The sequence below is a fragment of the Cydia amplana genome, chromosome 11 (genome assembly GCF_948474715.1).
Source record: "Cydia amplana chromosome 11, ilCydAmpl1.1, whole genome shotgun sequence".
Lineage (NCBI taxonomy): Eukaryota > Metazoa > Arthropoda > Insecta > Lepidoptera > Tortricidae > Cydia > Cydia amplana.
This window is the reverse complement of record NC_086079.1, coordinates 4,647,687-4,673,575: the sequence shown is the minus strand read 5'-3', so window position 1 is coordinate 4,673,575 and position 25,889 is coordinate 4,647,687. Positions and strand designations below refer to the sequence as shown.

At 37.9% G+C, this 25,889-nt stretch overlaps 1 long non-coding RNA gene across 1 annotated transcript in view; it reads right to left on the bottom strand.

Annotated features, from left to right (window-relative positions):
- Nucleotides 1–543: 543 nt before the first annotated feature.
- The window catches only part of LOC134652052 (uncharacterized), a 39,808-nt gene continuing 14,462 nt past the window's right edge, over nt 544–25,889 (bottom strand). The window contains exon 2 of the long non-coding RNA XR_010097154.1: nt 544–598. This is a non-coding gene — a long non-coding RNA (uncharacterized LOC134652052). The remainder of the gene's footprint in view (nt 599–25,889) is intronic.

Genomic DNA, 25,889 nt, shown 5'->3' with positions numbered 1-25,889 from the left:
CCCCGGTGCCACCCGAGCGCCGCGGCACGTCCACCGGTGTAACTAGGTTTTTCTCAATGTGTCACCGGTTCAATGGAACTTGACGCACGGACCGTCCACTTGCTTTGTCTTACGGCTGTTATGAATGTTGCATGCACGTTTTGAGGTTCTCAGAATAAAGTGACACTAATTATGAAATGTAACACTCTTACGGTAGATGTCGCTAGGGTCCCCTTGACCCATAATATGGTGGAAAGATTTGCTGGCTACGGATGAGGTCTTGGTGGCTCAGATGGCAGAGCGCTGGAGTATCGATCCAGAGGCCGTGAGTTCAAGTCTCACCCAAGACAGTAATTTTTCCACTTTTAAATTTATTCTAAGCTTAGTAGAACTTTGTTTTATAGGAGGCAAACGAGCAGACAAATCGCCTAATGGTAAGCAATTACTGTCGTCCATGGACACCTCCAACCCCAGAGATAACTTTGTAAGGGGTTTCTATTGTTTCCCATAAAGCTTTAAGTCATAATGTATTGTTTGTCCGCATTTTCGTTAGTCATAATTTGGTTTTTCTCAGAAACGCGTAACTTTTTAGGATTGCCATAAACCAACGTAACCTAACCTAACCTATCTAGGGTTTGCACGACGGATCCGAAATGTATGGGAATATCCGCGGATCCCGATCTAGATCCGGATAATTACATACATTTCGGATCCGGATTGCAAACCCTAAGGACAACCTTACGAAAATCCTGAAAAGTTAACGGTTTCAGAATTATGACTAATGATAATCTGACAATCATTACATTATGACTTTAAATAATTATGACAAACAAAGGGATCCCCGCTTTGTAAGGCCCTTACAAATAATTGACGGTAGCGCCACACGAAAAGATATTATCTTAAGTGCGTGTAAAACGACCATTACTTTATTATATGTCTGAACTCAACAAGTTCTAAATATGTTTTTAAAACGAAAAAACACGACAGATACAACCATAACAAATCCAAAGTCAGTAAATACTGAGTAGCCCATCTCTATAGGCTCATTTTTAGGGTTCCGTACCCAAAGGGTAAAAACGGGACCCTATTACTAAGACTCCGCTGTCCGTCCGTCCGTCCGTCCATCCGTCTGTCACCAGGCTGTATCTCACGAACCGTGATAGCTAGACAGTTGACATTTTCACAGATGATGTATTTCTGTTGCCGCTATGACAACAAATACTAAAAATAGAATAAAATAAAGATTTAAGTGGGGCTCCCATACAACAAACGTGATTTTTGACCGAAGTTAAGCAACGTCGGGCGGGGTCAGTACTTGGATGGGTGACCGTTTTTTTGCTTGTTTTTTTTACTTGTTTTGCTCTATTTTTTGTTGATGGTGCGGAACCCTCCGTACGCGAGTCCGACTCGCACTTGGCCGGTTTTTTTAACATTATTAACACTAGAAAAAGACTACGCGATCTTGACGTGTCACTTAATTGAAAAACGCTTTTAAAAATCAGTAAATATCCTTTATGAAAGTAAAAGAATGTAAATGATCGTATATTCATTAAATTAAATGAATAAAATAAATAATAATGTACATCAAACCGTGTAAAATATTTTATATAAGGTCAATGTGGCTAATTCCGTCATTTAGGGTCTATTCCGTCCACGAGCGTATACCTATTAGAGCGTACCTATTCTTTGATTTTCAATCTTAGGAAAAAACCATCTCCTTTTGATTGCTAAAACTAAAAGCAATCTCTGCTTTTGTCGATGAAATTATCAATTTTGTTCGTAATTCGTGAAAAACGCTAGTAGACGGAATAGTCCCTATGACGGCATTAGACACACTGACCTTAATGTTAATATCCCGAGAGGACAAGGACCACGGAGAAACGATTGTTCATTTTCCTCTTAATCCAGCTTTATATGGCCTTTGTTTGAAAATGGATTACTTGATTTAAGTACTCTGTTCCTGAACGTTTACATTGTATCATTGCATGAGTCAAGAGTCCCACTTTTAAAACGATACCTATTTGCGTTCCAAAAACTATTGAATAAACTCTATCATCACTAAATAAGATTGAAAATAGAGTAACAATCAGTTTCAGAGCAGCATTATGGTAGATTTTTAGATTAAAACAATTACAGGAAGTGCACAATGCGTCTGCGTTCAGAAAAAGCTTTAGTTAGTTTTGTTGAAACATTTCATGAACAATCATTCTGAATCTTATTCACATTAAACTAAGGTCTAATTTTGTTAAATCACCTTACTTTCGTGAAATGTCATTCATGTGGTGCCGTTTAAAAAGGGACATATGAACAAAAGGCGGTTACGTCGTTTTTACAATGCTCCAATCGAAATACCGCGCTACGCGGCGTAAGCGCCAATCTCCCTACGAGTCCTTTTTTACTAGGAACGACACATATAGTGAATTGGCGTATACGCTATTTTGCAGTTGAGCACAGGGAGTGTTGATAAGTCGGCTCAATTGAGATTGATTAAAACCTCTATTTTTAATACGTAGTAATTAATCTCGCTATTTTCAGATGCTGTTAATTGTTCGTGTCATTGTAAAAGCTGATGCGGTGCCTTTACTCAGTTTAAGATGCTAATGTAGTTAAAATTTATGAAATATTAGGGTTAATTTATTTCTACAGGATGACACAACAACCTGACCAACTTTAACCATATTTTGCTCGCGCGTAAATAATAATACTTATCTGTGATCATTATTTTAAAAACTCAAAAATCCGCGTTTTCCCGGAGACCTAGCTAGATCGACTTTTCGCCCCCGAAAACCGCCGTTTAGCAAATTTCATCGAAATCGTTAGAGCCGTTTACGAGATCCTCAAAATATATAGGTAGGTAGGTATACATATAAATAAATAAATAAGTATACAAGAATTGCTCGTTTAAAGGTATTAGATAGATAGATAGGATTGATGTACCTGTTTGACTCGTCTAATAAATTTAAAAAATAGGTAATTGCAGAAATATGTTTTTACCCTATTTTCATTTAGGTCAATGTGGCTAATTCCGCCATACGGACTATTCTGTCCATTAGCGTTTTACTCGAACAACGAACAAAATTGATAAATTCATCGACAAAGCAGCGATCGCTTTTTGTTTCAGCAATCAAAAGCAGATGGTTTTTTCCTACGATTAAAAATCAAAGAAATATACACTCGTGGACGAAATAGTCCCTACTATGACGGGATTAGCCACATTGACCTTACTTAAAATTTATCTACATTTCTAAATACATAAATGAAAATGCAAAATTTCGCAAAAAAAAATCTACATAATTTTACGTGACAGCTACTCTATATAAAAAAGCGGCCAAGTGCGAGTCGGACTCGCCCATGAAGGGTTCCGTATTTAGGCGATTTATGACGTATAAAAAAAAAACTACTTACTAGATCTCGTTCAAACCAATTTTCGGTGGAAGTTTACATGGTAATGTACATCATATATTTTTTTTAGTTTTATCATTCTCTTATTTTAGAAGTTACAGGGGGGGGGGACCCACATTTTACCAATTTGGAAGTGTCTCTCGCGCAAACTATTCAGTTTAGAAAAAAATGATATTAGAAACCTCAATATCATTTTTAAAGACCTATCCATAGATACCCCACACGTATGGGTTCGACGAAAAAAAAATTTTTGAGTTTCAGTTCGAAGTATGGGGAACCCCAAAAATTTATTGTTTTTTTTCTATTTTCGTGTGAAAATCTTAATGCGGTTCACAGAATACATCTACTTACCAAGTTTCAACAGTATAGTTCTTATAGTTTCGGAGAAAAGTGGCTGTGACATACGGACGGACAGACAGACGGACAGACGGACAGACGGACAGACGGACAGACGGACAGACAGACAGACATGACGAATCTATAAGGGTTCCGTTTTTTGCCATTTGGCTACGGAACCCTTCATTAGACGCGAGAAGTATAAAATAACAATGTGTTTCATTCGCGCACATGTAATTGCGCATAAGAGCGAGCGGGTGCGCGCGCATGTTTATTATGTTGATGCCTACGATAATTATCGAATAAGCTTGCATTTAAATAAGTATTCGTTAATGTCACAATATGACAGGCTAGGAAATTAATACTGCAAGTGATTTATGTACTGGAGGAACTAGTTTTGCGGCGCGGCTTTACTTGGCTAAAACTGAAGGTTTTTAAAAGGAAACTTTTAAAAAACAACCCTTAAGCAGAACTTGTCCTTAATCAATACAGCACTAGTTTTCGCCGGGAGAAACGCACAAAATAGTACACTACGATACAAGTGTGAAAAGTAGAAAATTCGCAACGAGTGGCGATAAATTGAAACACGATCGAAGGAAGTGTTTTAAATCGACATGAGTTGCGAATTACCTTTTCGCACGTGTATTGTACAACGTTTTACAGTACATATGGCCCTTAAAATTTTTGACATAGGCACGTATTGTCCTTAATCCCGCCTAAGGGGGTGGTAAAATAGCACCATTATGTACTGTAAAGACTATTTGTAGTCACTTGAATTTGACAACTAAACGTCAAAGAAATTTGTTATTACATTTACATATTTTTCATTGTGAAAAATACACAACAGCACAAACGGACATACGAGCGCAGTTTCTCACTATCTCATTTGATTAATTCCCTCTCACTTGTCACTATCCGCAATCATATCGTGCGTAAGAGACAAATATACCTTTCGAGCTGTCACGGTTTCTATTTCTGATTCGAACCCGTTTTGTAACATTGTTGCGAATTATACATGAATCTAGTATTTCAACTGGATCAGGCATGAGGGGTGGGGGGAAATGACCGAACGGGATAGTCTTATGTATCTTTCAGTAGGAGTAGCAGCGAAAGCGCTATTATATTGTTTGTCCCTGTCATAGTCTCACATTTTTGAAGTGAAAACTTCTTTAGCGGCGCTGTGCACTTTTTGGGGTGGGGAAAAAATGTTAAACTCGCGACAGATCACGTGACCGTAAGACGTCACGTAACCTGAGCGAACAATGTCATTGAGTTTTTCTTTATTGAATTAAATGCCATCTAGTGAGTTTAGCTCTAACTGGTATTAATATAACTCGAGTACTAACAGTGATGTGCTTAGGGGTTTCAAGTAATGCGACGAAATAACGCTAGATGGCGTTAACCTCAATTATACAGACATTTTGCACTAGTCATTGAGTTTTCACTTCTGCCAGCACTCCCGGAGTGCAATTAACCCGTTGTTTGTTTTTTATTCCCCACCATAAATTAGTATGGATTATGGTGGGCAACAAATAAATTCGACCAATCATAGTGTCCATTGCCTATGTTTTATCCCTCACGGACGCACGCGTATGCCACATCTATTAGGATCCTACCATCTATGGAATTATACAACAGTAAAATTAAAGTTTCGTATTGGTGTCGTTTGGATTCAGATTATACCGGCATTCTCGCTGCAGTAACGCAGCGCGACATTGCTGCCGCAAATGTCAAAAATCCTGGCAGCGACATAGATTTTGACATTTGTGACAGTAATGCCAGTGCAGTAATACTGCCCACTGCTCTGCATTCCTTCTGCAAAATGTCAATGTCAATGTTACTGCCCGGATTTTTTACATTTGCGGCAGTAAATGTTACGCAGTAATGTTGGTGCAGTCTGAACCCGAATGGTACCTTAAGAACGCCGCTTGATACTTACATTGTAGCGTATCACAAGAGAACAGTAAAACTAGTGTACTTATTCCCAACATAGTATCGGTTAAAAAGTTGTAACTTACTTATATAGATTGAAGATTCGACCACACCTGACGCATTAAGGATGACTCACGCTAGACCGGGCCCGGGCCGGATCGGAGCTTCCGGCGCTTCGTTCTAAGGAAAACACCACGTGATCGCTGATCAGCTGTCATAGAAAATGACATGTTGCACGCTTCGGCCCGGGCACGGCCCGGTCTAGCCTGAGTCATAATCCTTTAGGTTTGCATTGAAATGTTATAGTGGATCGTTTTTACGTTGGTGTTGAATGATGGTTGATACATAAATGAATAAATAAAATATTATAGGACAATTTCAAGATCACACAGTTAAGCTCTGTAAAGATCGGTTTTCCTAGGAGCGGTCGTCTCCATACTAAATAATACGGCTAAATATGGATGTCGTAGTATTTGTATGGAGACGGCCGCTATATGACGGCACCGCTATCCTATGAAACCAAAGCTTAAGGCTTGTTTTGTGGGTGCTAGACGACGGTATACCTATGTTGGCGGCTGATCGTAATGTTCCTGTATGATATTTTGATGGTGGTCACATGAAAAATAGATAGGAAGGATTAGGTTTGAATTTACTTCAGAAGCCCGAAGGACAAACTATCCAGTCCAGAAATAGAGTCCCGCTTACCTAAACTGTTCTTTCTCGTGGCATTTTACTTACATTCCATTGAAATAAGTGAAAAATCGAAATGACCAGTTTCAAGTTAGAATAACAATAACTATAATAAACTCTTCTCTTAACCTGACGTGTTACAACTGAGCGTATCGGAATTTCCAGTTTTTGCAAATTGATAAAACGTGTGGTCTTAAGGCGAATAACATCCGCAATGATAAACAATACTGTTTGTGAAATTGTAGAGGTATGGAGACGTCAGAATGGAAACAGCCTTAAATAATAATAAAAGCTAGGAATAGCAGGCGTGGCTCCCTCCGCGATGTCATCGCGTCGCTACAAGTAGGTACATGCGGTCCACACCGATTTTGGTGTCTAATAGCCATAGTAGTTGCCGCGCACCGCTACGGAACGGACGCCTGCTCGCGCTTGCGCCACCTAGCGGTCATATCTGTCGTAATAGACACGTTTTGTTAGAGAGTGAATCTTCTGTACCTAGTACTCTGGACTACATCCTACGGAGAGCAACTCGAATTGCCGGCTGCCAGCATATTTCAGGGGCCTTACCATGGTGTCCTTATTTCGTTTGTGTTTAGGAGTCCTAAATTAGGACCTAACCTGAACCGCAAAAAGACGGAGCTATATGTATAAGTCGCATAGCTCTGTCCTTTAGCGATTCAGTTTAGGTCCTAAACAGAATCGCAATAAGGACATCATGGTAAGTCCCCCGATCGGCTTGACTCCTTGGCATTGCGTAGAGATGTAGCCTCGCTCTGCATTTGCCTACTAGTCAAATCAGTCTCTTTTTTCGAACTGTCAAAACGATTTTGCTTCTATGAAATTTATATAAAACACTAGCATGTGAGGTCACAATCAAATGACCCACTCTTTATCATTTTATACGAGTTTCAAAATAGAAATTGTGTCTAAAAATAACTGCTGTCTACGTTTGTGTATTTCTTCTGGTGCTTTATTTCATGCATGGTGTAAAATTAATTATTTTAAATACACTCAAATACCCTATTGTTTGGATTAACCTGTTGCTTAGTTTCCCCATTTCCATCTCCACAATAGGTTGGTAGTCCTCAACTGTGCGTTTCTCCAGAAACTTTGTGCTGGACACATCTATAAACTGTTGAATGAACTGTCGCCTGCGGTATTTCCGATCGGATACGTCCTTCATCATCATCATCATTGGCCTTAGCGTCTATTGTAGATGATTTATGAAGACATTACACCGCCTAAGGAAACGCAGGGATGCCCAGCACCTGCATTACCCTCTCGGCTTCATTGACCTTCAAACCTTCAAGAAAAGGGCGTACACCCATCTTACAGGCTAGCAACTCACTTGCAACCCCTCTGGTGTTGCAGGTGTGAGACGACGACGAAGTATGTGATGGGCAAACATAATTTTTTTCATCAGGCCGATTCGTCTGATCGTTTACCTCATATATCAATAAAACAACTGAATCTTTGACGTCTTACGGCGTTATTCATAAACGGCTGCTAACTTAATCAGTCGATGATCGTCGTTTGTCCATCTCTATGGTATAACGACAGATAGGGACAAACGACGATCAACAACTGATTAAGTTAGTAGCCGTTTATGAATAACGCCATTGTACGGAGGTGTCGTAGGCACACCCTATCCTACTTACTAATACTTTCTTTTATATTTTACATAAAATTACCTTGCTAAGGACTGAAGGACTTGTAAGTCAAAGCTCGTATGTAAATATGGCTGTTGTGTCCAAAATAAATAAACGTGTGTTGATTGGATCGTTAATAATGATTAATGATAATTATTCAGCAATTAAACGAATATTTGTCGACACTATGCGCCTTAAATATTATATAGAGGAAATAAAACCCATCTCCATATGTTTGAAGGAAGACGTACGACTTTTAAACAACGCGGGCCGCTATTAGCAACAAAGTTGCAAAATTCTCATTGCGTATGCGCACCGCAAGGAAAAACTAACCTTAACATCCAGTCTTAAGGTTGATAATAGATTTGTTCCATTATTTTATCACAAGTCAAAGTGAAAAGAACTTTTTTCGCATTTTATTAAAATCTATAATACCTTGTGTATTTTCCATAGCTATGTCTTTTCAGGTATGACTTATTTACAAGTGTTTCGGTTTGGCACACAATACAATGAGCAAGAAATGCATGATATTTTTCAACGATACCATTCGCTTAATAAGGAGCAAATTACGTGTGTAAATTACGTTAACGCCTTTTGAAATGCTCTAATGGGGATCTGCTTTAATTATCGCATTTCTTTAATAATTTTCACTAGCTTTTTGTATGATCCAAACTTCCAAACAGCAAGGATGAAGGTATAGTTTATCAAAGGACTGTCTCATTTCAAACATAGACAGAGAGAATCATACTATCTTTGTCTTACACTAGTACTAGCACCCAAAAGAAAAGGATGAGGCCTCGTAGACAACATGCCAATCGCTAACGCTCCGTAGCGAACGAAACGCAACTATCACTGTCACACTAATATGGAAGAGTGATAGAGAAACACAAAGCGATTCGATGGCGAAGCGCAAGCGATTACATACCTTGGCTAGACCGCCTGTTTAGTTTTTAGGGTTCCGTAGCCAAATAGCAAAAAACGGAACCCTTATGGATTCGTCATGTCTGTCTGTCTGTCCGTCCGTCTGTCCGAGTATGTCACAGCCACTTTTTTCCGAAACTAAGAACTATACTGTTGAAACTTGGTAAGTAGATGTATTCTATGAACCGCATTAAGATTTTCACACAAAAACAGAAAAACAACAATAAATTTTGGGGGTTCCCCATACTTTAGAACTGACATTCAAAAAAATTTTTTTTCATTAAACCCATACGTGTGGGGTATCTATGGATAGGTCTTCAAAAATGATATTAAGGTTTTTAATATCATTTTTTTCTAAACTGAATAGTTTGCGCGAGAGACACTTCCAAAGTGGTAAAATGTGTGCCTTCCCCCCCCCCTGTAACTTCTAAAATAAGAGAATGATAAAACTAAAAAAATATAATGATGTACATTACCATGTAAACTTCCACCGTAAATTGGTTTGAACGAGATCTAGTAAGTAGTTTTTTTTTAATACGTCATAAATCCCCTAATTACGGAACCCTTCATGGGCGAGTCCGACTCGCACTTGGCCGCTTTTTGTTCTTATTTACTTACTGACAAATTTGGTTAGGCCAACTTTAAATGGGTGATGTCCATGCAAGGGCCAAACAGCGGGTATTGATTTCAGTACCTAACGCATCTAGTCGAGGGATCATATGATGGAATCGATTATGGGGTGGCTATTTAACAAGTGTCAATGTCATATGGCTTCCATGTCGCGATTAGGTTGCATGCCTGCTTGCGTTTCACACACGGTTAGGTAACCGAGACCTATTACTATTCACGGGTTGGCTTAAAGTAAAAGGTCCCGCATCTTCGATTTTTCTTAGCTTACTTTTCACCGTTAGCATCATAGTTTGGACGACATTCAAAAAGGAAAAAAGGGATTTCGAGGGCCGTCGGGTCCAGCAATAAATGCCGACGTGTATCAACGTGACTGCTTACCTATAAGTTCGCCAGTTCATTACTAAGTATCATTCTGATGGTAAATATATATTTTGGCCTGATTTAGCTAGCTCTCACTACGCCACGAGCACACAAAACTGGTTGAAAGGCCATGGCATACATTTCGTACCAAAGGACGCCAACCCTCCGAACGTCCCTAAAGCTAGACCGATCGAAGATTTCTGATCTTGAGTAGACACATGTATAGTGATGGCTGGGAAGCAAAATCAACGCAACAATTGAAACGAAGGATACAAAGTCAATTTAAAAATATTGACTTGAATGTCGTCCAAAATATGATGCTAACGGTGAAAAGTAAGCTAAGAAAAATCGATGATGCGGGACCTTTTGCAATATTATAATATTAAATTAAAACATAAAACACGATTGAGTTTACCATATTAAAATCCTTAAACCTATAGCAATTGAGTTTTTATTGATGTTTTTGAAAATAAAAATTCTCATTACTTTAAGCCAACCCGTTATTAGGGTACGCAGCTATTAGAGTACGTATTTAGGTATAAGAATACATACTACCTAAAACTAGTTGCTTTGTGAACCCCTGTGGTTCCACTATTTTGAAAAATTTACAAAATACCTATGAATCGCCAAAAAAACCTAAATCTCGCAAGTCTTTTTGAAAGGAGTTTCGTATAATTGACTCAAGATTTTACACGATTAACACGAGTCCGTATCAATGTAAATTTCAATCAATCAATTAATTGAAAATTTCAATCGATTACTGGGAGGCTACATTTACGCGTATGTAATAAAATTAATTCATCGAATCAGTCACGAGGTGATCAACACTGGACAAAGTGGTCTATGGCACGCATAGATAGCATACGAACATGTTCATTTCATACTTCATACTTGCATATAAACGTCGTTGAAGCATTCTAGTATTTTAAGTAGATAGATATATCTAAAGGTGACGTACAGATTGAGACTGCACCAGCATTACTGTTGCAGTAATGCGGCGTGACATTACTGTCGACTGCATTACCGCAGGAAACATAAAATTCAATATAATCACGATAAAATGGTCTTTGTAACGTTGCCTGCACTAATTAAGTCGGCATTAATAAGTATTATTGCAGCGCGACATTAGGTAGATATAGCCGACGACTGCATTGCTGTCGCAAATGTCAAAAACAAAAGGCAGCAATGTCACGCCGCAAAACTGCAGCAGTAATGCTGGTGCAGTCTAAATCCGAACGGTACATTAAACGTCATCAAAAAATTCTAGTATTTCAAGTACACGTACATATAACGTATGATGTATCATAGCACAGATTGCGGTGCTAGTAAAGAAATATCTTGAATACCTAGATGGTTGCACTACGGACGTGTAGATATGTATCGCCCTGGACGCACCTGAATAGTGTTGTGAACATATACTGGGAATGTTCCTGGTCCCGGGTATGTAACTATATTCAATAATTAGTGTGAGGAATCGTGGTTTTATTAAGTATGTGAAAACACCTTGGATCACAGGGGACCACCACATCTCGATACAAACGAAGTTCCCATTTTCCTATGTGGATATTATACATTATAGGAAGTACATAGGTGTTTATACAATTTGATTTTATATGATTTTTCATGATTTTTTTAGTGTTCCGTACAAAATTTTGATCACGGAACACTTATGGGATCACTCGGTCTTGTTTTTCTGTCGAGCCTATTTTAAGGTTAGGTTAGACAGAGTTACTTTCGACTTTGTAACGTAATAAGTACAGTATGTATGTATGTATGTATGTATATACTTTATTGCACATGGAAATAAAAACACGAGTAACATAGTTACAGAGTACAGTCACCTGCAATAATATATTACACAACAAAGGCCGCAAAAATATAAGTATGACTCGATCTTATTTGTAGAGCCATAAGAGCGTGTCACATATGTTTGCGGAATTCGAAGAGTAACATATTTTTGCAGGTGACTGTATACTGTAGGTATGCCGTAAAGCCTGGGCTTGTCACATCACTAAACCTTATAAATCACCTTTATTACCAGTGTCTAAGGTCATAATTACTTAACCATTTACACACAGGCATCTTTTAGGTGCGGTCACTAGGTAGTATTAGATTGCAACATTCCAATTTTATTTTCCATTACAGGTTCTAAACGTTATATATCATAATGATAAATGCCCCAAACGGTCCGAATGGCTCTAAGTACGTATAACATATTGTATGGAGGTTTTAAGAACTTTTGACAGATTGTAGAGTTAGGAATACAGAAAGTTCACTCCATTACGTCCATCATTTTTGTACCTACAGGGTAATTCAACAATATAAATTCTAAATTTTCTTGCGTTCTTCTTTTTTTTGGTTGGATGAATACGTCGCTTGAGCACTGCTTTCCAGGCCATCCGATCCCTCAGGATCACACAGGTATCAGGACCACACAGGTCATCATACCTAACTTTTTGGACCGTATGTACAACGTCATCATCATCATCATCTTTAGCCAAAAGACGTCCACTACAAAAATATATATGCATATATAAAAAAAATCCTAATGACATTAAATTTACAGAAAGCGATTCAATGTGCGGAAAGAGTCGTGATATGTAATGTATTGGATCCCATGATCCAATACATTCTACGACTCTTCTCTTTCCGCAAAGACTCTAGTTCTAGACCAAGCATGTTATTCTGTTGATCACTTTATGAACGAAATTATTAAAAAAAACGGATTAACGACTATTGCATGATCTTTACGCCTGCCCACGCTGCGTCTTCCGGTATGCGGTGACCTCTCGAGAGCCTTTCTGAATCTGAGTCTGCAACGTACACTTTCTGTAATATTGTAAGCTGTGTAACGTCCACAAGAATGCGTCAATTTGGCATCTTTTCATACATATTAATCAATCTAAAACCCCATCTTTGTTAGCGTGTGCGCTATTTGAGATAATAATTATTCGGTTAAGAATTTGCTCATAAATCTCTCTCCATTTGAAAGTACCGTCAGCAAAGATAAAGCTTCGTAGGTAGCAAAAAACATAGACTTAATAAATCACTCAAAAGTTCATTCTAATTTTAAATTGTATCTCGGTTTTTCAACGATAATGTTCGCGGATTTACACAAAAAGCGAAAACGTAAATTTTTAAGATTTACGAGTTAAGATTATCTTTTATAATAGTCTAAAAATAAGACATTAAAAATATAAAGTTACGCTTGAAAACATTCGGTTTGTGCTAATCCTGGTATTTAGATTTAAATCAGTTAATGGATTCAAATCCTTATAATTTATGAACGACAGTTACCATAAATAAAGGTTTTGAATAAAACTGTTGTATGTAAGCTCTTTTGAAGGAAAATGTAGATTAGTCGGGTGATTAGCAAAGCCTTATTTAGGTGAATTTATTATAATTATATTGTATTGTTTACTTCCGGATCAGAAAAACCGGAAACCTTAGTTATAAAACAAATACTACATATTTATGCTTGAAGAAACATAATGTGTTATGTATGTTTTAATATTTCAATAATATTTTTAAAGGCGAAAATTTTGTGAGAATGGGATTGGCAACTGTCATAGGTTTTCCTTACTTAGTTTAGCTCAACGGTTTTAAATAAAATAAAATCAATATTGGACACCACAGTAAAACTTTCTTCGTAAATTGCGGGCATCTTTCTCTTTTACTCCAGTTAAGGCGTAATTAGAGTGACAGAGAAAGTTGCCCGCAATTCGGTGTTCGTGTTAGGGCTTCTGATGTCGACCGTACATAAGTACACGACGGTCACTTTTTTACCAATACCGATTGGACCGAAGTTGACCGAACCTGCCAACCGTACTCTCTATAATTTAGCTGTCAAACGCACAAGTGATGTATCGTAGACACTTCAACCGGCATTGTATCAGGTGATTACTTCAATGGCCGCCATTAAGAGAATTATCTAGTTTTTACTTTGAGTTATGGTGAACTGATTGATAACTGGACGCAAGTTTGAGGTTAAGTATTTAACTCATAGAATTTGGTCGCACTTTGATGTTCTCATAACCACTGTTGAAGCGATTTTGAGAAATTCAACCCCTAAAGGGGTTAAAAAGGGGATGAAAGTTTGTATGGGTTTCAAGTTATATTTTATGCAAGCAATTTGAAACTTCGTAAAAAGATGTATTATTAAAATACAAGAAAATTTATTTCGGCGTTTTTGAAAATTCATCCCCTAAGGTGAGAAAGGGGTTGAAAGTTTGTATGGAATTTGGTCGCACTTTGATGTTCTCTTAACCACTGTTGGTCTAACTGAGGAGAAGATGACACGAATATTAAATGCCTAGGTATCCTAGGCAGCCTAGGCTCTCCGTGGCTTCCTGTGATCTTGCACAGGCCATTACGGCGCGTAGAATCGGTGATTGCACACTTGGAACAAGTAATAAATAGATACGAGGTGATACACTGAGTTACGAAGAAATAAAGGCGCGATTTCCAATTTTTTTTATGTATAACTCTTTTATTCATAAAATTTTACAAGCCTAATTTAGTAAACTCTAGGTCCATGGGGTCCCAGCGCGCATACGTTGTTCGCAGAAATCGCGAAGCGTCTGGTTGACGTAACTGGTGACCGAAGAGCTGGCGGCTACCTCGCACAACGTATCAGCATTGCGATACAGCGAGGAAATGTCGCCAGCATCCTTGGTACAATGCCTCAAGGGCCTATTTTAGATTTAAGCTAGTTTTTAATTTCTTTTAGTAATACACTGTATATATATTGTTTGTAAATAAATAAAAAAAATAGACAAAAAAAAAATTTAGTAAATTTATGTTGATCATTTTCTTAGGGCCACTTGCGCGCCAGGGTTAGACAACTAACTCGAAGTTAACCGTTTATGTCACAGTTTAACCCCGTACAAACGGTTAACTACGAGTTAGTTGACTGACCCTGGAACACGCCCTTACAATAAAAGTAAACGCTACCTAATTAGCAATAGGTATGCTAAAGAAAATTTTCCAAAATTGCAAAATATTCTTAACCCAATGTCAAAATGTACTGGTAACCATGGTAACTTCAGGTTTAACCGGCTAACCCCGGGTTAGTGAAAGGTACAAGTGGTCCTCAGTCGTCAACAGTTAAGAGCTTTGAGTAATAATCGATAATCTGAACGGGAAATTTCTGTGGAAACATACATTAAAAATATTCATGAAGGTTTCCAGAAATTTTCAGAATGTTGTGAACATTGTTATGCCGAATCCATAGATTTATGTATTTTGGACCACGTATTTCTCTCATGAAGACTGGTCGTAGCTCGTGACAGTGGCTCATACTATCATTAGACTACTCGTAATGTCATACTAAATTGGCGACTAATCGGAGGTTCAGTAATCATCAGCTGTTGTCAAAGATCTTTGTGAAGACGTCAAACATCTCATATTCAGTGGAGAGATCAACTATATACCTACGGGGTGGTATAAACCTTAGTTAAATTTTGCGAATAGAATATAAAGACCAAACTGACAGCCATATTCGAACTCTAAGATACGTCAACTATTAGATATCTAAACGATATGGATCGGATATGTCAGTGTCAAACAAGTGCCAAAAGTGACGTTTCTTCAAACAAAAACATCACTTTTGACACTTGTTTGACACTGACATATCCGATCCATATCGTTTAGATATCTAATATTTGACGGATCTTAAAGTTCGAATATGGCTATGACCAACTTTTACTTTGGAATTAATCCAGAAATCGTGAAATAAATCAATCTCCCATACAAAACATTGACGACTGACGTGTCATCAGCCAAAATATTTTTCACCCATATAATAGGAAATGTTGTTCAGTATTATGATAATTATTATACTTATTATTCATCACGGAAAATATGAGCGATGGGTTGATAAAACGCCCCTTACAGGTTCTTTTTTTATTTTTTTATTTAACAAAATACAAAGTACAGTGTACTTATAACTAAAGTTTCGCCAAACTGTAAAACAGTTTGTTGGCGATGCGCTCAAATAAACTCAAACTAAAATAACTACAGTACTTAAGTTACCATACATCAACACAGCTGCTTGTAATAAACCCTGACCCTGAGGTTGTGCCCTAATGTATTTTTGGGAACTTTTTGACCACAACAGCCTCGAGAAAAGCTTATAGTTGACGATAATTTATAGTTTACTTACACCGATTTGACATACAAGTTGTTCAAGAGTTCGGTGCTCGGTGCTAAATTTATATTTCGTCAACCATACTGACTACCAACATGGCCATAGAGGAAAAATACTTATAGGATTACTCAAAATTATTCCAAAGTCTGATTACTTATTACATTTTATGAGAAGTGCTCTGAGTTCATACTTTTAAAAGTGCCGATTCTTACGAAACAAAGTTCGTTACTCATTAATTCCATTATTGTTGGGAACAAAAGTTTAATTTTTAGTCCAACTGTGCACACATTTTAAAGTTACAATGACATTTACAATTTCGATCTTGTAGTTTTGAAGATAGGGTCGATATCTGAATGGATTTTGTAGAATATGATCACCTGAAGTAATCAAAATATAGTATAATGAACTAAGCATGCGTGCGCCTAAGCAGCTAATAAACCATTTATCTTTACAAAGCAAATACAACTGAACAATCTTCTAATTCAAATACAAGTTGATACAAATGTGGTTCGGTGAATGCTTTAATCATAGCTATATTTTATTAGAAGAGTGGTGACCTGGCGGGTACGGTTGTATGGTTAAATTTGGTTTTATGTTGTTTGTAATTTTTTTTGTGGTACGAGTATAACTTTGTGGCATATTTTGACGGCCTTCTAGCCTAGTCAGTAGCCTTGCCTACGAAACAGAAGGTCCCGAGTTCGAATCCTGGTTATTCATTTGTTTATCGCAAATATTTGTTCCTTGGTTATGGGTGCTTAATGTGTATATGTCGCAGTCAAAAGTGTGAACTGGTCAAAAGAACTTTTAACCGACAAAAACAGGCAAAACTGTTTTTGGTCAAAAGTAGTTTTACCTGAAAATCATTGGTTAATAGTAATTGTGACTGTTACTATCAGTCAAAAGTACTCGCACTTGACAATTTTTACATAGGAATTTGTTTTTATGTAATTTTGGGCTAGTTTTTAGGATTTGTATGGTAATATTTGGTACATTGGGGTAAAATTCTCTGCTCCCAGAAATAGGTAGGTTAGGGTTATTTTTTTTTGCTACGCCCTAAAAACGAAACTGTTCCCAGAAATAGGTAGGTTAGGATTATTATTTTTTTGCTACGCCCTAAAAACGAAACTGCTGCCAGAAATAGGTATGATTTTCAGGTAAAACTACTTTTGACCAACATGCTCAGTCAAAAGCAGTTTTGCCTGTTTTTGTCGGTTAAAAGTTCTTTTGACCAGTTCACATTTTTGACTGCAACATTTAACTATATAACCTATTTAACTATATATTATAAAGTTGGTCACAATTATAGAAAGTTTCTGGTTGAAGAAAATGTTACTTTTGACACTGACAGGATCAAATTCATAACCTGTTTTTACGATCAGAATACGCCTCCTAGACTTCTAGCCTTTAATGTTTACGATATCAATGTATTGACGTGTGTAGAGGCCGGACATATTAAATGTAAAATAGGTAACTCGTAATTATTTACCGTCTATACAAATATAATTATAAACCAGTATAATGACTCAAATAGAATAAAATTGAAATAATGCATTCGTAAGCACAAACACAGAAGAGAAAATTTGACAAAACGAAAAACATAGTAGAGAAAGTGCTCGAAATGGTTTTATTTCAGCTTAATGCTGGCGACTTCAAGCGCTGATCTTCTAATGAGTCTATCAGGTGAAACAATCAACAAACAAAAAGTATTCACAAAATATATACCTAAAATAGACAGACATAAATTTTCATATTGCGAACTATAAATTAAATAAATGTATACAAAAAAAATATCTTAGCTTATATAAAGTAATTAACACAGTGTGTTTAGTGTTACCTATTTGCAGCGCCTGCTATTTATCTGTGAGTTCCTGTGTTGCTTGTCAAAAAATTAAATATGACAGCTGTAGAAAATGGAATTGTGATTTGCGACCACGTACTGGGAAGCTCAGTAAAGTTCTCCCTGTGGTGTAAACACAGAATGTACCATCGCCCACACTGTTAACCACCAGTTCATAAACCTTATGACAAAAAGCATAAGGTCCACCGATGGACAGTTAAGTGAGTTTCTGTATGTATAACTGTGTTACTTTACTGTCTAATACTTATACTCTGGTTTATTGTTCAAGATAAAGCAAACGTGGAATATTTCCAATTAAACCGCACACGAGGACCATAAAACATAATGTATTGTTGATCTACACATTAATTAGAATAAACACTATTTTGTTTTCCATACAGTCATAGTTATAGTAGTTTATGGACAATATACATAGGTAGTGTTTGCATACAACTTTATTGTTAGATACGTGCAGTAATGGAATATAAATGAAGAAATTTAGTTGACTCACATTTATAGACGGGTCTATCGCGAATTTATTTTATTACCTTTATTTACCGACGTTTCGAGACAGATTTCACGCGGCTAACTGATTGACAATAGGTAATTCAAACCACACACTACACAAAGACATTATGTGTAGGTAGTGGGTGGATTGAAAATGTGATTCGTTGGGTAGTTGCACAAATCTTTGTTTTGACATTTTGCTGAGACATCAGTTATCCGCGACCACGACCAGTGAAACCTGTGTCGAAACGTCGGTAAATAAAGGTAATAATATAAATTCGCGATAGACCCGTCTATAAATGTGAGTTAATAGGTGTTCAAAACGCAAAAGTTTTCGGAATATTAAATTTAGTTGATTACTATTTGATGGAGGAGGTCATACTGTGTTGATTAAGAGTTACACGAACGCGCCACCAAAAACCCGCTCCCATACATTCCAAGTTACGCCATCATAAAGTTTTCGTAGCTAACACTGACTTAATATAAAAGAAATAGACACACAAAGCAGAACAAAAACGTCAAGAAATGTGGATCCCAATGACGTTTCGCACCATTTGCATTGATGATAAAAACGCTTACGTAAATTTTGAGTCAAGGTAAATGTTTCGTACAGAAAAGAACTTAATGTCGTAAGCATTAAGTGTCAAATTTGCAAACATAAGTACCAACACTGTTAAAAAATTTAGTCCGATGGCACTAAACGTAACGTATTTACGTCAAACAACGTCAAACGAGAATAATGAACGAATGGAGTCACTTTGGTACACTTTAATATGTATTACTGTACAGGAAAACCAATTGAAGTAATAAATAAAACAAATTTAATTTAATCGGGAGCTCAAATAAAATTAATTCGTGGTTCAAATTCAAACAAATTAAATTTTTAATTCGTAAGTATACGTCTTTAAATACTAATTTCCTTGAAATAAATTCTACTTATTAAATAACTGTGTATTTAAGATCTACATTTACTCATAGCACGGGTGCACGGGGAAATTTAGATAGATACTGATTGGATTTTTTTTATAAAGTCTACCTATACTTTATAAAAAAAATCCTGTGGTTGTCACTGTGTTCCGACAGGTTTAGCATTTACAGTTAGTCGATATAAGCCCTTATTGGTGGTGTATATGTCGAAAACAGGGAAATGGGCCGAACACACAAGTGCCGTTTTGCCTTGTTTAAAACTGCATCACCCCTATCTCTTGCTATAATTAAATAGCAGTCCACTTTGCACGTCGCATAGGTTTTCTTGGAAATCTTGAATTTAAACATAATATTATTTCTTATGAATTCCATATAAAAATAAAAATAAATATTGACCTCACATCGACTCATTAGAATTTTGTTCCTTGACATCCCTTCTTTGGTACTAACAAATTAATTTATTCAAAACCATAAAATTACCACCAGATTACATAAATTATGTAATGCTATCCAAAGAACTAACCGAAAGAAATACATTCCATCCTTTTTCCTTGCTTTATCATTGTTATTTTTACATATTTTAACGGCACATTTCGTAATTGTTGACAACTTCACATTTGAGCGTTTCAAACAAGACTAAACGAAAAAGTAATGCATGATCTGTTTTGACATCACTTTTGTGGGGCCATTTTTGGCGGCTGATTGGGTATCCAGTTCTTTATACTATATCAATGGTAGCTAAAAATTGTTACCTACGTAAACCTTAAACCGTAAACTCGCTCTTATTGCTTTGTATTAAAATTCAATATCACTTTCATTGCATTTCGCGAACACTAGTCAGCGTGAGCGATCGTCAAGGTATCAAAACAAGATCAAAACCGTAAAACATTGTTAAATCAGAATTGGCTTCCAGTAAATTATCGATGCGAGGTTAGAGTACAGCCAAGTAGATATTCTTTATTTTATTTTTAGGTTTGTTAAATTAACAAGTTTAATTGTCAAGCTACTGTTTTGCGGTTCCGTATAAAAACGTGAACATGAAGGACTTTGGAATTGAGCCAAAAAACTGGGAACTCCTGGCACTGGACAGACTGGAATGGCGTCACTTACTACGCAAAGGTAGAACAAATCACGACGATCAGTGGTTTGAAAAACTTAAGGAGCGTCGCGTCGTCTAAAGAGACAACAACCGGCACCTCCAGCCCTAGTAGCACGGTCGCATTTTTATCGTTTATCACCATGCCTGTCACGTTCTAACAAGTATGTAAGTGCGAAAGTGACGGGCATAGTGATAGTCGATAAAAATGGAACCGTGCTGAGCCCGCTGCTTTACGCTACGTCTTACGTAGGAGAACAACGCGCGAACGCGGCGCGGCCGCCGCGCCGCTTCGCGTGTAAATCGCTCACGTACGAGTAGGACATACCTATACGTATCAACGGTTTGTTTCATCCTCGCCGCGCCGCGCCGCATCGCGCCGCCGCCGCCGCGCCGCGTTCGCGCGTTGTTCGCCTACGTAAGCCGTAGGGCCCGTAGCGTAACGCCAAATTTATTTGTGACCGTTGTGGGAAGCAGTGCAGGGCCCCCATCGGTTTGTTCAGTCACAAGGAAAGATGCGACTCTCGGAATACACAGCTGTAATAAACATCTGAAAAGGATGTAAAGGCCAATGATGATGTTAAAAAAGTAAAGCTACTAATTTTCATTAATTGTGTCAAAGGGGTTTTGATCCCAGTCCAATTATAAGGATAATTCGCTTAAACCTTTGTAGATAATGAGGCGATTCAAAGGTCTTCTGTGAATTTTAAAGAAGGTTCTGGCTGTTTTAGATTCCACCTTTAATTGAAAAAAAAAACATTTTCAAACGGAATTATAGCGTTGACGAGTTAAAAAAACGTACCGATTAATAAAACAGTTTTGTATTATATACATTGATTACATTTTATATAGAAAGAGAAACACTAGAAAAAGCAGAAAAAAAAACCTAACCTCATTACCATGTAAGTAGGTAATTTGATACAAATGAGTTGACAGGCTTACGGGAAGAAGTTGGAAGTTTAAAAATATCACACTTCAGAATCAAAATTGTTGCCGACTTTTTTATTTTGAAATCAACCATTTAAGTATTTTTTTCATGCTACTAAAATTGTCAACTGTAAAATTCATTGCTGTTGCAGCATTACAGCTACTGAGGCAAAGTTGACGCGGGCGATGTCACTGTCAGTTCACTTGACAAAATTAGTTAAGGGGCCCACTGATTACCAGTCCACCGGACGATATCGGCCTGTCAGTTGTTCGGAACTGTCAAATTTTTGTTCTAACTGACAGGCCGATATCGGCCGGCGGACTGTTAATCAGTGGGCCCCTTTACAGACCGATGTAATCGCGACAGTAATGCGACAAAGTTCGTTACACGTTATATTGTAATGTTTAGATAGGTAGGTAGTTATTTCTTCTCTGATATTTTTCACTGTAGCTATAATATGGTGTTAATTAGTTTGTAATATTTCCGCTAAATTGTAAAACATGCTGTGTACACTTGTTTTAGATCTCGTGCTAGATTTAAGCCATAATGTGCAATGACCCATAATATTGTACGATGTCTGTTTAGTGTACTTACCTAATAAAGTAAAATAAAATAAAACAACGACTTGAAGTCAATATTTTGAGAATGTCATATGTTAGGCCGCCGCTGCATGTCATAATCGTGAGAGTAAAGGTAATATTCCATTTCTGACCGCAGCTGCACTACTGGTACTGAACGCGTCGCTGTGGCGAACGTTATTAATTTTATCAAGGATTTTGACAGAGATAACGCAGCGCCCATGTCATAGTCGCAGCAGCAACGCGGGCGCCGTATCTGTAAATTTCCTTGATAAAATGAGTAATGTTTACCGCCGCATTACTGCCGATCATGACGTTCAATCCGTCACTAATTTTATCAAGAAAAATGACAGATATAGCAAGGGCATAAAAGTCGCAGCAGTAATATCGCAACAGTAAAGGATGACTCACGTTAGACCGGGCCGTGTCCGGGCCGGAGTTTCCGGAGCTTCGTTTTCTATGGAAAGCAACTCGTGATCACCTGTCATCTGTTATAGAAAAGTAAGTGCTGGAAGCTCCGGCACGGACACGGCCCGGTCGCCCCGGTCTAACGTGACGTGAGTCATTCTTACTGCAGCTGCAGTTGACATCCGAATGTCACCTTTAAGGTGACAGTCCATTTCCAACCACAGCTACACTACTGTGCATTTTACTATGGAAATTGACAGTAACACCGACGCGTTCAGTACCAGTAGTGCAGCTGCGGTCAGAAATGGAATGTCACCTTTACAGTGTTCTGAAGCGTGTTCTTTAATTCCCACCTTGACACGTGTCACGTCCGTCTGTGTCGCGACACGCGCTTAATTAAAAAGCTGAATTTCCATTCTGTTCACCATTAATCATTCAATAATTACTGCTGAGGTGGAAGAGTAGTAACACAGACGCGACACACCGTTTATGATGACTCTGTTAATCGGATCGTTGGGAGAAAACGAGGTTGAACAAGTAAAAGGTGGCCTAAAGGGGCCCACTGATTAACAGTCCGCCGGTCGGTATCGGCCTGTCAATTAGAACAAAAATTTGACAGTTCCGAACAACTGACAGGCCGATACCTTCCGGCGGACTGTTAATCAGTGGGCCAGTTAACAAAACGTTGAGAAATAATTTCTGACTTTGAAATTGTTTGTTTTTTTTGGCGAAGCATGTTGGGGATACTATTTTTGTGTGTAGCTAATATGACGCAGCCTGCGCTGTGGATTGATATATGTACTGTAGTATTTAATTTAAATTGTTTGTATTTTCAATACTAAATAAAATAGTTTTCAGTTTATAAACTCGATACATTTTATATAAAGTAGTTTGACTAGGTATTTAAAACACAAATCAAAATATAAAATATTTTTATTTGTGTATTTATTATTCAAGGTTCTAATCTCGCGTATTTTTTTTTTCAGGTACCGGGGCGGCGAGGCTGACATTTTACGATAACATCGCGTTACGAAATAGACAATTTATAAGCGCCACTTGCACCATTCCACTAACCCGGGGTTAACCGGTTAAACCCGGATTTACCATGGTGACCAGTACAATTTGAGACTGAGTTAACGGTTTGACCGCTTAACCTCGGGTTAGGAGGATGGTGCAGTGCAAGTGGCCCTAAGTAAACTTTCTGCATTTTATTTATTCTTTGCCCCGACCGAAACCTGAGAAAGTGATGAGAATACTTCTGTCACTCCTCACTTGCTCTTTAATTATACAGGTTAAGTTTGTGACGCGGCTATTTCTGTCTCTTTCGTGTCTCGAATTAACATACCATCCCAGCGATTATGTAAACTGACGACTTTCATCATTAAATAACTCTTCGTAGTAAATATAAAGTAAAATATTGTTGGACATTCTTACACTTAAGTATTATAATTTCCACAGTGAGCTCTATTAAACGGCTTGTGTTGTGGGCATTTAGATAATACTTAAATACATAGAAAATACTCATGACTCAGGAACAAATATCACGTCATCACACAAATAAATGCCCTTACCGGGTTTCGAACCCAAGACTCTCGGCTTCATAGGCAGGGTCACTACCGACTAGGCCAGACTGGTCATCGTATATCGTAATAGGAAAAAATATATGACAAGTTTAAGTGCTCTTTGTCTATGACAATAACTAGACTGTGCGGGGGACTCCTTGGTATACTTTTTAAAATTTTCAACCTTTAATTAGTCCCTCTAAGAGTTGAATTAAAATATTAATCTCAAATGTAACGCATTCCTGTTGCCAACCGCCACCGCCAAACGACAGCTTTGCTACGTGGAAAACAACACAGGGAGTGGCATTAACCAGTTGCTAGTTGCTAGGTACCTATAAATGAATACGTGATCATTAAAAAAATCTTACAACCAAATGAACATGGAACAAAAGCCTTATAAACAAAACACAGGTCTACCCCAATCCGCCATTTCACGGTTACCTTAATACCTAAATAATTTATGAGATTTCTCGTAATTCAATTATCTAATGCATACGATGCCGCGATAAGAGTTAAGTTAATGCATGCTCCATTTGGCCCTCGTCTGTCAAAAAGAGCCCGAAAGAGCGTTACTCCACAAATTAGGCGGACATACGGAGAGTTTGTATAATATAAAACGCGGCGTTCCGCTATCATGCCCCTTGGGACATTGGATGTACCTATGCTCTTTTTAGCTCTCGTCCGTTAAAAAAGTCTAAAAGAGCGTTACTCCACAAATTAGGAAGTAATACGGAGTGTTAGGCAGGTGGAGATCGCGGCATTCCGCCATCATGTGCCTTAGGACATTAGATGTATGCTATTTTTAGCTCTCTCCCGTCAAAAAGAACCTGAAAGAGCGTTAGGTACTCTACAAATTAGGGAGACGAGACATACGGGGAGTTAGGCCGGTGGATAATGCGGCGTGCCGCCATCATGTGCTTTGTAGCAATAATGTATGCTCTTTTTAGCTCTCGTCTGTCAAAAAAGTCTAAAAGTGCGTTACTCCACAAATTAGGAAGTTATACGGAGTGTTAGGCAGGTGGAGATCGCGGCATTCCGCCATCATGTGCCTTAGGACATTAGATGTATGCTATTTTTAGCTCTCTCCCATCAAAAAGAACCTGAAAGAGCGTTAGGTACTCCACAAATTAGGGAGATGAGACATACGGGGAGTTAGGCCGGTGGATAATGCGGCGTGCCGCCATCATGTGCTTTGTAGCAATAATGTATGCTCTTTTTAGCTCTCGTCCATCGAAAAGAGCCCGAAATAGCGTTACTCCACTAATAAGGGGGACATATGGGAGAGTTAAGCCATTAGACATTATGCTTGGGACATTAGATCAGGGAGCCTAGCTATATATCGGGTATCAGGATGTTAGATGCGACGAAAAGTCATGTAAGCATTTCTATACATTATTATTATTACACTTTCGATTGGAGTTTTCTATCAGGTGGCTAGGCGGTTCTAAATTGTGACTCTAGGTGACATTCGGATATCAACTGCCGCAACATATTGTGGTGACTGAGAGGAAAGCTTTGGTAGCTCTGCTAGTATGTTCAGTTTGCGGGAGGTCGATTCTAATTTAATTTTTTTATCGTTTTGAATTGGTTTTGATACGAGCTTGACGGTCGTCTTGATGGTGTGCATCTCACGCATGATTTCATTGTACCAATCAGCGTGAGCATCAAAGCATATATAAAAAAAAACAGTTCATAACCGTAGTAAACGTCCTGAGGGCCTCCCGCGAACACCGAAGTTTGCAAATTGCGGGCATCTTTCTCTTTTACTCAAAATAAGGCGTAATTAGAGTTACAGAGAAAGTAGACCCTCGGGTTTCCTAGAACCTTACAAATTTTAAAACTGCGCTCGGGTCCGTATGTTTTTCACATTAGGAAACGAAATAAATTAACTGGAAACGTAATAAAACCTTTGAAATACACCCTAAAACCCTCTAAACCAACCACATAAGGTTCATTTTCATCTAATCGAGCCGCAGGATAGTGTAGCTAGAAACACGTA